Here is a 13,270-nt window from a genome sequence, read left to right as displayed (position 1 = left end):
CGCAGCAGACGACGCGCGAGCGCATTGCACAGCAATGGCCGCAAACAACACGACTGAAATGGGCCGGTTACCCTTAGCGATAAGAGCTTCCGAGCTCCCTTTTAAAAAAAAATTGATTGTACTTGAAGCAACATGAACGCAGTTGAAAAGTCAACGACAGAACAGCTGCGAACGGTCTGCGTTTCTATGAGCGACGGTGATGCGACGGGCGTCCTACTCCGGTGGCGGCGCGTGGCGGCGAAATGCCGTATTAGCCCCGACGGCCGGCTCCCATTGTTCACCTCTCCTTTTCCCAGGCACAGAGAAGGCACCGGCCTCCTCTGCGCCGCGGTATTGGCGGTATTCACACCTCTCCATTCTACGTACTGTTGCTATGGGCACATTCGATTTGCAGTCCCGGACACTCGCAGATTCAGTCCGGCGTACGATTTGCTCTGGTAGCACGAGTTGCCTGCATCTCCGTAGCAATGCGTTAGTTTTTCACCTATGGCAGCCCGCGGACTACTTGGGTTACACTCGGTGCGCGTTCTGGGTACTTTTCGTGTTCCTGGAGGACGATATCGTGCGTTAAACTTTCACATGAGCTCCGTAGCTGCTCTCTGAACCATCGTAAGACTTTTTTATTTTTGCATCTTCGTTATTTTCTTAAATTCCACTACACACGGTCTCACGTTCGGAGCTGCGAGCGCGTATTGTTTTCTCATGTCGTCAAAAGGTTCGTAATTGCTCAGGACACGGTTTCGGAAAGGTCACGTTGATCACGTTTTTGTAACTGTGTCTTCGGATTGCGATGGTGTGCCGGCGGCACTGTGTCACCTCTGTGAAAAGGTCGATGTGCATGGCAGCTGTCAGCCTCGTTAGTCTATCCATCCGTATCCATCCGTATCCATCCATCCATCCATCCATCCATCCGAGCGTCGGTCATAGGCTGGGCGGGCGGGGGCTGGGAGGCGGCGTTGTGGAACAAGTGGCTCATCTCGGGGAGGACGTAGGGGTTGTCGTTGGGGCTGAGCAGTCCTTACTGCAGCGGCGTAGGTCATGGCCTGGGGTTCTGTGGCCGTCGGGGTGCCAAGTGCCTGTTACACTTCTTCCCGTACCACATCCATCAGAGTCGCTGCTTGTGCCTGTGGGGAGGATGGCAGTAATCGGCGTAGCTCCTCTCGGACGATTTCGCGGATAACTTCCCACAAGCTGTCACTGGTGGTGGCCGTCGTGTCCGAACGGATTGTACAGGCAGAGGAAGGCCGATTGTACTGCCGAGCTCTGACGTTGAGGGTCTTCTCAATCGTGCAGGCTTCTTGCATGAATTCTTCGACTGTTTTTGGCGGCTGGCGGACGAGGCTGACAAAGAGTTGTTCTTTTACGCCGCGCATTAAAAACTGAAATTTCTTTCTCTCGGTCATCTCGGGGTCGGCGCGGCGAAATAGGCGCTTCATCTCCTCGACGTAACCGCGGACGGGCTCATTCGGAAGCTGGATCCTAGACTCGAGGAGTCGTTCGGCTCTTTCTTTCCTCACGACACTGGTGAATACCTTCAATAGTTCTCTCTTGAATAGCTCCCATGTCGTTAGAGACGACTCGTAGTTTTCGTACCACGTGCGTGCGGAGCCATCAAATGAGAAAAACACGTGTCCAATTTTTGCCGCATCATCCCACTTGATGAATGACGCCACGCGCTCAAATTGGTCCAACCATTCTTCAGGGTCTTCGCCTAGGGATCCATTGAAAGTTGGCGGCACCCGCGGCTGCTGCAGTATGATCGGTGTCGACATCTTCGGCGAGGTTGCGGTGCTCGTAGCACAGTCTTTTCGCATTCTGGTGCGGTCCGGCAGGGTCCCGAACTCAGGCTCGTCTCCCGGGAGACGTCGGCTGGCTCGCTGAGCTGCTGGCTCGTCCTCAGATGCGGAGCGCTGAGGGCTGGCTTCACGACTTGAAGGGGGCGTCCGGAACATAGAAGGCTACCCCGCACCTCCACCAGATGTCACGTAGTGGTGACGGCAGTCGAAGCAGCGATGAAGACGGACAAAAGGTCTTCTAAAAGAAAACTGTTTATTGGGCTGACTTTCACCCAAAATGGACTGAATCACTCGGCGGCGGCGAAGCGACAAGCGCGCTCGGCGGTCGTCGAACAGAATGCCCACCGCCGTCGGCCGTGCTCAATTTAAAGCTGATAGCAAACTTTCGAGATAAAGCGTGCAAAGTTACTAGAAACATTCCTGAACAACGTAGAATCAGCGCTGCCAGGCTGCGATCAATCGAGATAAATCTAGTCGCGTCTTGCGTCGCAAACAAAGCGATAAAGTGGTGTGGCGGCAGATTTGAAAAACGAACAAATGCTGCAAATATTCGCGGCATTATTTCGTATGAAAAGTGCACAGCCGCCTGAGGCGCCTACAGAGTGGCACACGCAAACATCAAAATGCGGACGGAAAGCGGACACCATACGATCTGTCGCTTCTTGGCTTTCAATTCTTGGCTCATTTTCTAAGAAAAGGCGACTAAGCTGACACTGTCGCCTTCTTGCTCCGAGGCTTCGCACGTTTAAAGTCTCTACACGAAGTGCTTCTGGAAAACGATTCACCATTTGGAAAGAAAAGGGACAATATCCTTTAGTGTCTGCCCTCACACCAAGCACCGCGCCCCCACAAACCCTAAAGCGGGCTTAACAGGACAAAGCTATGGAGGCGGTTTCCCCGCCTGCCGTCAGTCGACCGGAATGTTCGGCCGCGGTTTAAAGCTCGCTCGCCTCATACCTGGCTTTTAGGAGGAGGCTCGTCTCCTTCTTTGAGGTTCTGCTGTGCCTCAATGCCTGCGCCGTCCTCATGTGAACGCTTTCCGGTCATAAGGCTGGTTGCAGTCGGGGGAACGTCCATGGGCTCAGCACCAGGATGGGTGACACTCAGTGTAGATTCCTTTCGCGCTGCAGCCTAATCTTTTGGCGCAACGTCCGCTTGTGCTGCAGGTCCCGCCGGCTGTCCAAGCGTTGCTCCATTACTGAGAAGAGCCACTAACTGTTCGGCTTGAGGAACAGTAGACGCAGACGGCTGCGCTACTGGAACACTCGCTTCTTTCGGTGCATCGTCTGCATCTGTCTCATCCATGAGAAGTGAAGACGTGTTCTCACTGTTCACGGGCCCTGCGACGCTGGCGTACGTCCGCGCGCACTGGCGCTCCTCATGGCCGAAGCGACGGCAAGCTGCGCACCGTGGAATCCGACAATCTCGCCGAATATGCCCTGTGCCGCGGCAGCGCAGGCCTGCCTGACACGACCACAAGCGCCAGCTCAACGGCTACGCTCACCTGGTGGGGCAGGTCGTCCAGCTTCACGCCGGCGTTTAACTTAAGGGCCACCAGCCTCGTAGTTGAACCCTTGTCAGACACGCCTTGTGCGCGCCATCGCTCTCTTGAGACGTCGGTCACCTTCCCAAACGGCGCGTAGGCAAGCCGCACGTCTTCGTCCGGTACGCTGTGTAGCAGCCAGGGCAGCTTCATTCGGACATCACGGTTGGCGGAGTCGATCACCAGGCATCGGGCACCCTTCACTTTGAACTCGCCGACGTTTAAAATCTTCACAGCCTCAGCGTCCTTAAAGGTTACCGCCCACACATGGCTCATGCGATAAGCGCCTAGGGCGATAACTTCCGGCAGGAGCGACAGCGGAACGAGCGCATCTCGAAAATCTTCCACTCTGTAAGGGCGCACACTGGTGTCACCGTGCAGAAAAACAGTATTCAAAACAAAACGCCCAGTTGGCAGACCAGGAAGTACGACCTGGTAATCGTTGTTCGATGCGAAATCCCTGTTTCCGCGGCCAGACATGGCCGCTGTAGCCGCTCCGATGAAGCTAGTCATAGTCATTACACGTCCGTCACGCTTGGTGGCCGGAACTAGAATCATCTCAGACCACGCCGGAACGAGGAGAAGTAGTGCAAGCGGGTGCACAAGGAACGTCCAAGGCAGTTTAAGTGGGAAAAAGGAAAAGAAGCGCAGGTATCACCGAGATTTGAACTCGGATCGCTGGATACAGATTGTAGAGTGCCAACCATTACACCATGAGACCGCACTCTCCGACGCCGGGAATCGAACCCGGGCCTCCTCGGTGAAAGCCAGGTATCCTAGCCACTAGACCACGCCGGATTGTTTTTCCTTTGTTACCGGTATCATGACATTCAATATACAGACAAAACACACCAGCCTGTCTTCGGTTGGAGGAGTAAAGTTAAAATTTCTTCAGGCACACCAAATCATCAAATACATTAATCCACTCAGGGGGTCAGGTAACGCCTGATAGACTTCACTCATGTAGATCATATGCTGGATAAAGTTTTCGCGTAAAGAGGGAACAGTAACATCTGCATGGCGGACTGCCATTCGGGTTTGCCACAGACTGTGGAAGCCCAGCAGCATCAACATATCAAAGGGAATGCCTTCATCACACTTGACTGGGAGAAACCGGATCCCTTATCGCGTTATTGGTAGTTGTTTCTTAAGGGTTCGCTGCAGAATGTCCCAGTGGAATATAAGGTCCCAACAGTCAATAAATACGTGTTCAATAGTTTGTTGTTTTTTTTCCAGAGTAAGCAGTTAACTGTCCAGGGTACAAATATCCCTTTCTGATCTAGCCACGCTTTTACGGGTGGTGTTTTCGTGTGCAGCTTAAAGAAAAAGGATTTGACAGAAGGTCTTACCGGCATTTTTCTAACCCGTTTTAAAACGTTCTTTCCTGGGCCACCACAGTAAACAGACCTGTACAATGGTGTCGGCAGTAGATTTTCAATTATGTCTGCATACAGTTTCTTCTTCGTGACAGTACATAAGTAATCCATTGAAAACTTTCCATGCAACATGCGGAAAGAAACAACTTCATGAAAGTAACCAGTCACACGATGGCGGCATCTTATATCACTTGTAGTCACAATAAATTCAGGAAGCGCTTTCGCAAGTCGCACTTGTATGACTGTGCGCAAAAACTGTCGCTTTGGTCCCGCAGAAAAAAGAAACGCGGCACAATCTGCCTGATAAACAAATGAGAAAGACCTAGGCCTCCATCGCGGACTTTTTGGAAAAGGTTGGTACGACTCACCCTCTCCCATGTTGAGGCCCATATAAACACAGCAAAAACCCGATGCATTTTCTGCACATTTGTGCGGGCCATAAACACCACTTGCAACACATACCCAACTTTAGCTATCAAAAACAAATTGCAAGCAGAGGCACGCGCAAAAATTGAAAGGCCGCGACCCTGCCAGTTTCTTGTCCTCTCCTTCATTTTCTCCGTTGCGTTGCTCCAGCACCATGCGGGTTCCTGATAGTGCTCGAAAGGCACACCAAGGTACAGTCGCGATCAATATGAAGGTGATCGCTCGAGCCGCAACCGGGACGAGAAGCAGCGCCACGTTACGTCATCACCATCAGTGGCGAGGGAAACATCATGCTAGTTCCACTCTCTCTTATCGCTGTTCCTGTTACAGCTGACACTCCCGGCTATCTAGTAACAATTTTTCTTTTATTTACGCGTCTCCAAGCAGGTAGTGCATGGTGACACCGCATGTGCTATTTTCGTCTGTATATGATGGGCGTGCACGCAGTCAATTGGCAGTTAGCTTATCGTGCTAGCGTTCACCCATAGACGCATTTTTTATCGTTCAGGAATGAAATTACACGCGCATCCGTTGCCCTCATGCTTTTCTATAAGCCGCGGGCTCTTTTCTCAACAGCCCTCCACTACGCAACTTTTCTGCCCTTTTCTTTACTGGGTTCTCTACTCCATGCCCCACGACCTGCTGCTACAGGTGTCGTCAAAAACGAAGGCGACGACATATACTACTGCGCCACCCTTTTCCTGAAAATGTGGTTTTTGAGGGAAGGAAATGACGCAGTAACTGTCTCACATATCTCGGTGGACACCCGCTCAGCGCCCTAAGGGAAGAAATAAAGGAGGAAGTGAAAGAAGAGGGAAGGAGGTCTCCCATTTCCTCCAACTGCAGTATTCCACTGTTCGAAATTGTTTCGGTCTTTAACACTCCCGTTAATTTGTATACTCTTAGCCTGCAGTTGCAGAAGCTGCTAATTAGGAGCAAACAAAAACTACAGCCCAATATTGATGAATATTTTTTTATTCACTGCAAAAAAAAGAATAAATCTCAACACGCTGCACGTTCCAGTATAATGCAACATAATCTCAGTCAATACTGTCCGCTCCAGGAACGTATCAGATTGCCTTCAGTACTTGATAGGATGTCCTCCCTGCTTTTGAAGTATTGCTATTCTTCCGGACAGTGATGTGTAGAGCGACTCTACCAAAGTCAGGTCTCCGCGAAGGCGATTCCACTCCGATTCCACTGCTTGCCACAGTGTTTCTGGATTCCTTGTGTCCGGATGCACGCTTGCCTGATTCGCTTTCATAATGCCCCAAATGTTCTCAATGATGTTGAGGTCCGGACTTCGTGGAGGCCACTCCAGCTCTGCGATGTCACTGCTGTTCAGATACTCCTGCACTACAGTTCCAGTGTGTGCGGGACACCCGTCATGCTGGAAGTAAAAGCACCCGTCCGGGAGAGGTCCATTAATTGCATATGGAAGAAGAATGCTGTCACAAATTTCTTTGTATGCTTCAACTCTCAGCCTCCCTGGAATGCGGTAGAGCGGGCCAAGACCGGCGTAGCTTACGGCACCCCACACATTTACGGACACGCGTCCGCTGGCAGCAAAGTTTAGGACGTTGTTCTCCTCGAAGCTGCCGGAAAAGAATAGAAAAAAAAATGAATTTTGAACTGCGCAGAAAGCATGCGCATGCCTATCTTACCGAGAATTGGCGACCCTCCCTACGCGGAGGCGCTGATTCCAGCAGGTGAAGAATGTAGACTCGTCGCTGAATATCACTTGCTGCCATTGGTGCCACGTCCAGTTCCTGTGACGGTTAGCGAATTCTAATCGTTTCTGAAGGTGTGCGGCTGTAAGAAGTGGCTTTCTTGCGGCTACACAACTCTTCAATCCAGCCTCATGAAGTCGTCTTCTAATAGTAGGGGGACTAATGTCAACATCGAGCTTCTCGGATATTTTTTCGGTTGTTATGAAGGGGTCTTGGACGGCTGCAGTTACGAGGTGGTGGTCTTCATCTTGAGTCGTTTTTCTCGGTCTGCGACGATGAGGAGCATCTGCTATACGGTTCTCTCTGAAATAAGATTTCAGGGTACAATTTATAGTTTTTTGTGGACGGCCTACTATGGCAGCGATTTTTCTTTGAGAGAAGCCTGCCTTTTCTAGGCCTATTCTTTCACTTCTTTCTTCCACCGTTAACGGCCGTGGCATTTTGGACAGCGACTGAAGGCGCCAACAACAGAAACAGCATTTATATGTCGCGAAGCAGCTGCGATAAATCTGGGATGTTAGCCAAAAGCTCCGCAAAAGCCCAGGAAATGTTTCGTGAAACGACAGTAGTGGTTCATTGAACAGCCAAAGGGAAAGGGAAGCCAGCATAATTCTGCCCTTACATGATAAAAATAAGCTATACGAAGGTGCTGTCTTAAAGATTATTCATCTTTTGCTAAGAAACCTTTATATGCATTCTTCTCACCTTATCAGCTTGCGCACAGAGGTGTCACTGTTAGCCAAGGTATGAGGCAAGGACGCGCCCACAAAATTGTCATGATAGGGAAGCAAACAAAGGAAAAAGGGCGACGTGTTAGTCATGGGGGAGGGGGGTGATCTTGTAGCCCGGAACAGCCTAGGATGGCAAGAAGGCAGCGAGATCATTATCTTCGCAGTTCTAAAATCGGCCGCTATGCAGCTTGAAAGGCCTGCCGGTCGACGCTCCCGCGATCACCTTCATATTGATTGCGACTGTACGTCGTAGGTGTGCCTGTCCATGTCGTACAAGCAAACCTTTCTGGCTTGATGTCACAGTTACCGGGCCATATACCAACGCTCTTTTCCCAGTTTATCTCTGAGCCCGTTAGCTTACAGAAAGCCTTAGCAAAGTTGACCCCTTCTAACACACTCTCGCGATCTTGACAGAATACGGCTATGTCATCAGCATACGCCAACAATTTTACCTCCGTAGAATGCATTTAATACCTCGTATTGATGTTTGGTGAATTACGGCTAAACAAAAAAGGTTCGACATATATAGCAAACAAGAGGGGAGACAGTGCACATCCTTGCCTTACTGAAGATTGCACTGGGACTCTTTCTGTTATGGACTTATATATTATGACCTGGGTACAGCAATCTCGATAGGCCATCATTACACCGTCTAAAATTGTGCTGCCTACATCTGCATGCTTCAGTACGCAAAAGAGGACCTCGTGTGACACCCTGTCGAAAGCTTTCGCCAAATCGTGTTGCAACATGGCAACTTAGCCGTCCATGTCGTCGCAGCATTCTAACACATTTCTTGCTACGTGAGTGTTCGTGAAGATCGTTCGTCCTTTGATGCCGCAAGTTTGATGCGGCCCAACTAAGTGCTTGATCACCGTTTGCACCCGCTTCGCGAGCACTTTCATAAACACTTTGTAATCGGAGTTCATAAGGCTGATAGGCCTGTATGAACTTACTGACCGCAGCTTGTCACGGTCATCCGTCTTAGGAATAAAAACGATATGAGCAGCTCTGAAGGACGGTGGCACCTGCCTTGTTTTATACGCCCCATAGATAACGCGATGTAACACACATGCCAGTTGATGGGCGAAAACTTTGTAAAATGTGGCTCCCAAGCCATCTGGTCCCGGGGACTTACTAGACCACGCCGGAACGAGCAGAAGCGGTGTAAGCGGGTGCACAAGAAACGTCCATGGCAGTTTAAGTGGGAAAAGGGAAAAAAAGCGCAGGTCTCACCGAGATTTGAACTCGGATCGCTGGATACAGCGTGTAGAGTGCCAACCATTACACTATGAGACCGCACTTTCCGACGCCGGGAATCGCACCCGGGCCTCCTGGGTGAAAGCCAGGTATCCTAGCCCCTCTAGACCACGCCGGAACGAGAAGTGCAAGCGGGTGCGCAAGAAACGTCCAAAGCAATTTAAGGGGGAAAAGGAAAAAAAGCACAGGTCTCACCGAGATTTGAACTCGGATCGCGGTATACAGAGTGTAGAGTGCCAACCATTCCACCATGTGACCGCAGCTTCCGACGCCGGGAATCGAACCCTGACCTCCAGGGTGAGAGCCAGGTATCCTTGCCACTAGACCACGCCGGAACTTTTTTTTCTTTATTGCATGGAAATAGTGCCGAAAAGAAAAGTCAAAGCACGCTTACGGCACAAAACACCAGCCCATCTTACCCCTGCATGAGCCCTCCTTCCAACAAATCGAAAGTCTGGGAGGCACACACATGCATCCAGATAGGGGAGCCAGCTAGGCGGCTCTTACAGGGCAGCATATACTCCCCGCAGCAAAGCGCATTGTTCACGAAACAAAGATTTCGACGACCGTGGTGATTCGGCGTGGCGGTCCATCATGCGGCTCTTCCAGAGACTAAATAGTCCCAGCAACATAAATATATCATATGGCACAACACTGTTTTTCTCCACAGGCCAAAAACGGATACTGCGGGGTGTGATGTCAATGTCCTTCTTAATTGTTCGTTGTAAAATGTCCCAGATGAATTTAGCATCAATGCACAGAATAAAACAACGGTCAATTGCCTCTGGTGTATTGCACAGGCGGCAATTCACCGTCCATGGCGCAAGCATCTCTTTGCATAAAGCCATGCCTTCACAGACAGCGTGGATGTGTGCAGTTTAAAGAAGAATGTTTTTTGCTGCAGAAGAAATGCACATTCTCCTAACACTTTTTAAAACACTGGTGTCAAGGGACTCCAGGAAAGGTTGCTGATACAACGATACAGGGAACAAATACTCTGTAAGTGCCCGAGTCATCTGCCTTCTGGAGAGGCTATACAGATAGTCTAAAGAAAAGCGCACGGTGAGGAAATTGAAGGTATCAGCAACTTCCTTAAGGAATCCCCATAAAGGCCCCTCACGAGTGTGTCCCGTCGGTGCGAATAGGAAAGGCAAATGAGCACTGAGAGGCCTAATAAGCGCAGCTACTAAAAAAGGGAGGTTTGACGATTTGAAAAAGAAAATCCTTGAAACAAGCTGATGCACGAATAAGTCAACAAGGCTAATTCCACGAGACTCTAGAGAAAAAAATAGGTTATCGCGACGCATGGGTTCCCATTGGGAACGCCATACCAATGTAGGAAATATTCTGTGCATCCCCTGCACTTTCTTCCTCGCACAGTGGAGAACATGCCACAATAGGCAAGTTTTGCAATTGAAAAAATGTTGCAGACTTAAGCTCGAGCAAACACTGACTGTTCCCTACCCATCCAAGCCTGGGTTTGTCGCCTCATGGAGACTATCTGTGAATCCCAGAGGGCGCCACTGTTTCGAATTTGATGAAGAGAAACCCCTAGGTAGTGAAGGGTCCCGCAGTTCTAGCTTATGCCACCATAATGACTTGGCGTTGTACCCCAATGGCCCAACCAAAACCCCTTGGACTTATCTAGATTAAGAGCCGCACCTGATACCTTGCAAAACTGTTCAGTCAAATGCAATGCCTCAAGCACACTCTTTTTGTCAGAACAAAAGAGGGCGACCTCATCTGCATAGGCTAAAACCTTAATTTCACACTGCGCCAGAGAGAAACCACGGATAGATGTGCAGTTAATAATACTGAGGCAAAGGGGTTCAAAATACAGGGCGAACAACAAAGGCGATAATGGACAGCCTTTGCGAGCAGATAATTTCAATAGAATAGGTTTGGTTAGCATTTTGGCTAACAGATAGCCTTGTATAGGACTCCTTATAGCAGTCTTATGCCCCTAAGCAAAGCATCTCCAATATTTGCGTGCTCTAAGACCGGAAACAAGAAAATTTGACGAACTTTATCAAAGGCCTTGGCAAGGTCAATCTGAATTAGAGCTACATGTCTGATCTCATCTTATACTGTTTCCACTACTGAACGTGCGATATGAATATAGGTTTGGATGCAGCGGCCTCTGATACCGCAGACCTGATGCGTGCCTATTAAGTGAGCGACAACCAGCTGCAGACAATTGCAAAGAACCTTTGCAGAAAGGTTGTAATCTACATTACAGAGGGAAATTCGACGATATCCCTCAACTGTTTTCAATTGACTTGAATCCGTGCTTTTTAGAATTAATATAGTATGCCCAGAATAGGAAGTGGGGGGCAAAAATCAACATCGTAAGAAGCCTGGAAAACCTCCATCAAGACAGGTGCTAGGCAAGTGGTAAATGTTATATAGAACTCGCTAGTAATGCCATCTGGCCCAGGAGATTTCTGAGCCGACAGAAAAAAATGGCAGATTTAATTTCGTCCAAAGTGAGAGGCCCTTCCACTACAGCACGCTGCTCATCGTCAAGTCGGGGCAAGGCTTCGAATAAATGACTGCAGTCTGATGTCACATTTTTGCCCTCACAACCACCAAACAGCTTCCTATAATAGTCAAAGAAAGCCTCAATAATACCAGGACCATCGCTGTATGTGCAACGTCCATACTGAATTTCCAATATTTCTTTAGCTAGAGCAGTCTGCCTTTCGCCACGAGATGGTTGCTCATCCAGAAACCTACGGGTCTTAGATCTTATCAAGGCCCCTTTGTATCTTTCGGTTTCAAACTACTGAAGCTCTGCTTTTACGGCGGTGATATCTTCTACATAGGCACCTGGCCTAATCCTCCCTAACTCATGTAGCTGAACCAAAGTACGGCCGAGCTCTCGAAGGTGATGTCTCTTAAAAAACGCGATTCTTGCTGAGGCTTCAATAGCAATGTTTCTGTTTCTTGTTTAAATAAGTCCCATTTTTGCAAAATTGAGAGATCACCGCGTGACCACGTGTCCTTCAAGCTAGTAGATACATCACGTTTGAAGGCAGCTATGCAGCTTCCACAGCTCCCATCAAGGATCGAGTATGCGCCGACTGTACCTCCCTATCTGAAGAAACACCATGCAGTGATCACTGAAGAATATGGGCCGCTCCCAGTAACCAAAAACGCTGGATAACATGTATGCTGAAACATAAATCCTGTCAAGCCGAGCACTAGAGGAGCATTGAAAATGAGTGAAATGAATGCTATATCCCTTATCTTGCCCCAAATCCACCAGGCTGTATTCGCATGCCAAATCAGTAAGTAAATCAGCATTAGGGTCATATCGCTAACTTAACAAGGCTCGGTCTTCAATCCTACAAACACAATTGAAATCTCCCAACAGCATAATTTTATGATCCGTGGCAAAATAGCGTTCTATCACGCTGCTTTACAGGGGCATAAACACAAACAATTCGCCACTGCACACCCAAAATTGCGAGGTCACAGCAGATAAGTCACCCGTCATCATCTGTTCTATACGACACGGCAGTAATCCCCAGTGTGTTGGCCAGGAATAGCATGCACCCACCTAAAAAGCCTCTCGAGTGACTAACGATAACATTAAACTCTGACAAAAAAAGGCTTGACAGCAGCTTCAGTCTCCTCATCAGAGCACACCTTGGTTTCCTGAATGGTTGCACACTCACACCCCATTTGTTTGAAAGATGCCGTAACTGATGCCTTCGACGATTACGCAAACCCCTAATGTTAAGGGTAGCGACCTGCAATGCTGTGACGCCCGCCATTTTTAGTGCTTGTCTTATTGAAGGCCATCCCCTGTACTGGGGTGGCCGGCCTGCAAATCGATTACTTGTAGGGCAGACATCGCCCTTCGTTTTGAGGTGACCTTTTCCAATGCCACACCAGGTGCTTTTTGCTCATCGCCATCGACACACACCTCATCATCTACAGGACGCTTTAAAGGTGCACTGTTGCCCATCGCCTGTTCTGAGACAGACAAGGCTTCGGCCTATGGAGTTGCATGGGCCACGCCACTCGCAACCACGCTGACAGCCGACGGGGCACCGAACACACTACAAGCTGACACTTCAGGCGACACACTGCTGCACTCCGGCGACAAAGGGGCGTCGCGGGCGCACAAGGCATGTCGCACATTCATTGGCTGAAGTGCCTCCACTGACCCTAAAGCAGGGGTGCTATGCTCTGGTGATCGTTAGGTGACAGGTGGCTCCTGAGCAGCAAGCACAGGACTCAAAGTAGCAGACCCGGGCAGACCCGGATCCGGTGGCTTTGGGTCTGGAAACGGGGAATCCTGTTTGTCCGTACTTGCAGGCGGACCCTTGCCGTTATTCGGTGCAGAAGCCTTTGGTCCGTCTTCTGTTTGGAGCTCATGACTCAGTTCACCCGACGCTTCCAC

The 13,270-nt window shown here is 49.6% G+C and overlaps 3 non-coding genes across 3 annotated transcripts; all 3 read right to left on the bottom strand.

Annotated features, from left to right (window-relative positions):
- Positions 1–4,065: 4,065 nt before the first annotated feature.
- On the bottom strand, positions 4,066–4,137 carry TRNAE-UUC (transfer RNA glutamic acid (anticodon UUC)). Its single transcript has one exon. It is a non-coding gene; the product is annotated as a tRNA-Glu (tRNA).
- A 4,766-nt stretch (positions 4,138–8,903) lies between these two features.
- On the bottom strand, positions 8,904–8,977 carry TRNAE-UUC (transfer RNA glutamic acid (anticodon UUC)). The gene has a single exon. It is a non-coding gene; the product is annotated as a tRNA-Glu (tRNA).
- A 145-nt stretch (positions 8,978–9,122) lies between these two features.
- On the bottom strand, positions 9,123–9,194 carry TRNAE-CUC (transfer RNA glutamic acid (anticodon CUC)). The gene has a single exon. It is a non-coding gene; the product is annotated as a tRNA-Glu (tRNA).
- Positions 9,195–13,270: the final 4,076 nt, after the last annotated feature.

Source organism: Amblyomma americanum, chromosome 1, assembly GCF_052857255.1.
Source record: "Amblyomma americanum isolate KBUSLIRL-KWMA chromosome 1, ASM5285725v1, whole genome shotgun sequence".
In the NCBI taxonomy this organism is placed as follows: Eukaryota; Metazoa; Arthropoda; class Arachnida; order Ixodida; family Ixodidae; genus Amblyomma; species Amblyomma americanum.
Note: the sequence above shows the minus strand (reverse complement) of the source record. Positions and strands in the feature narration are given on the sequence as shown.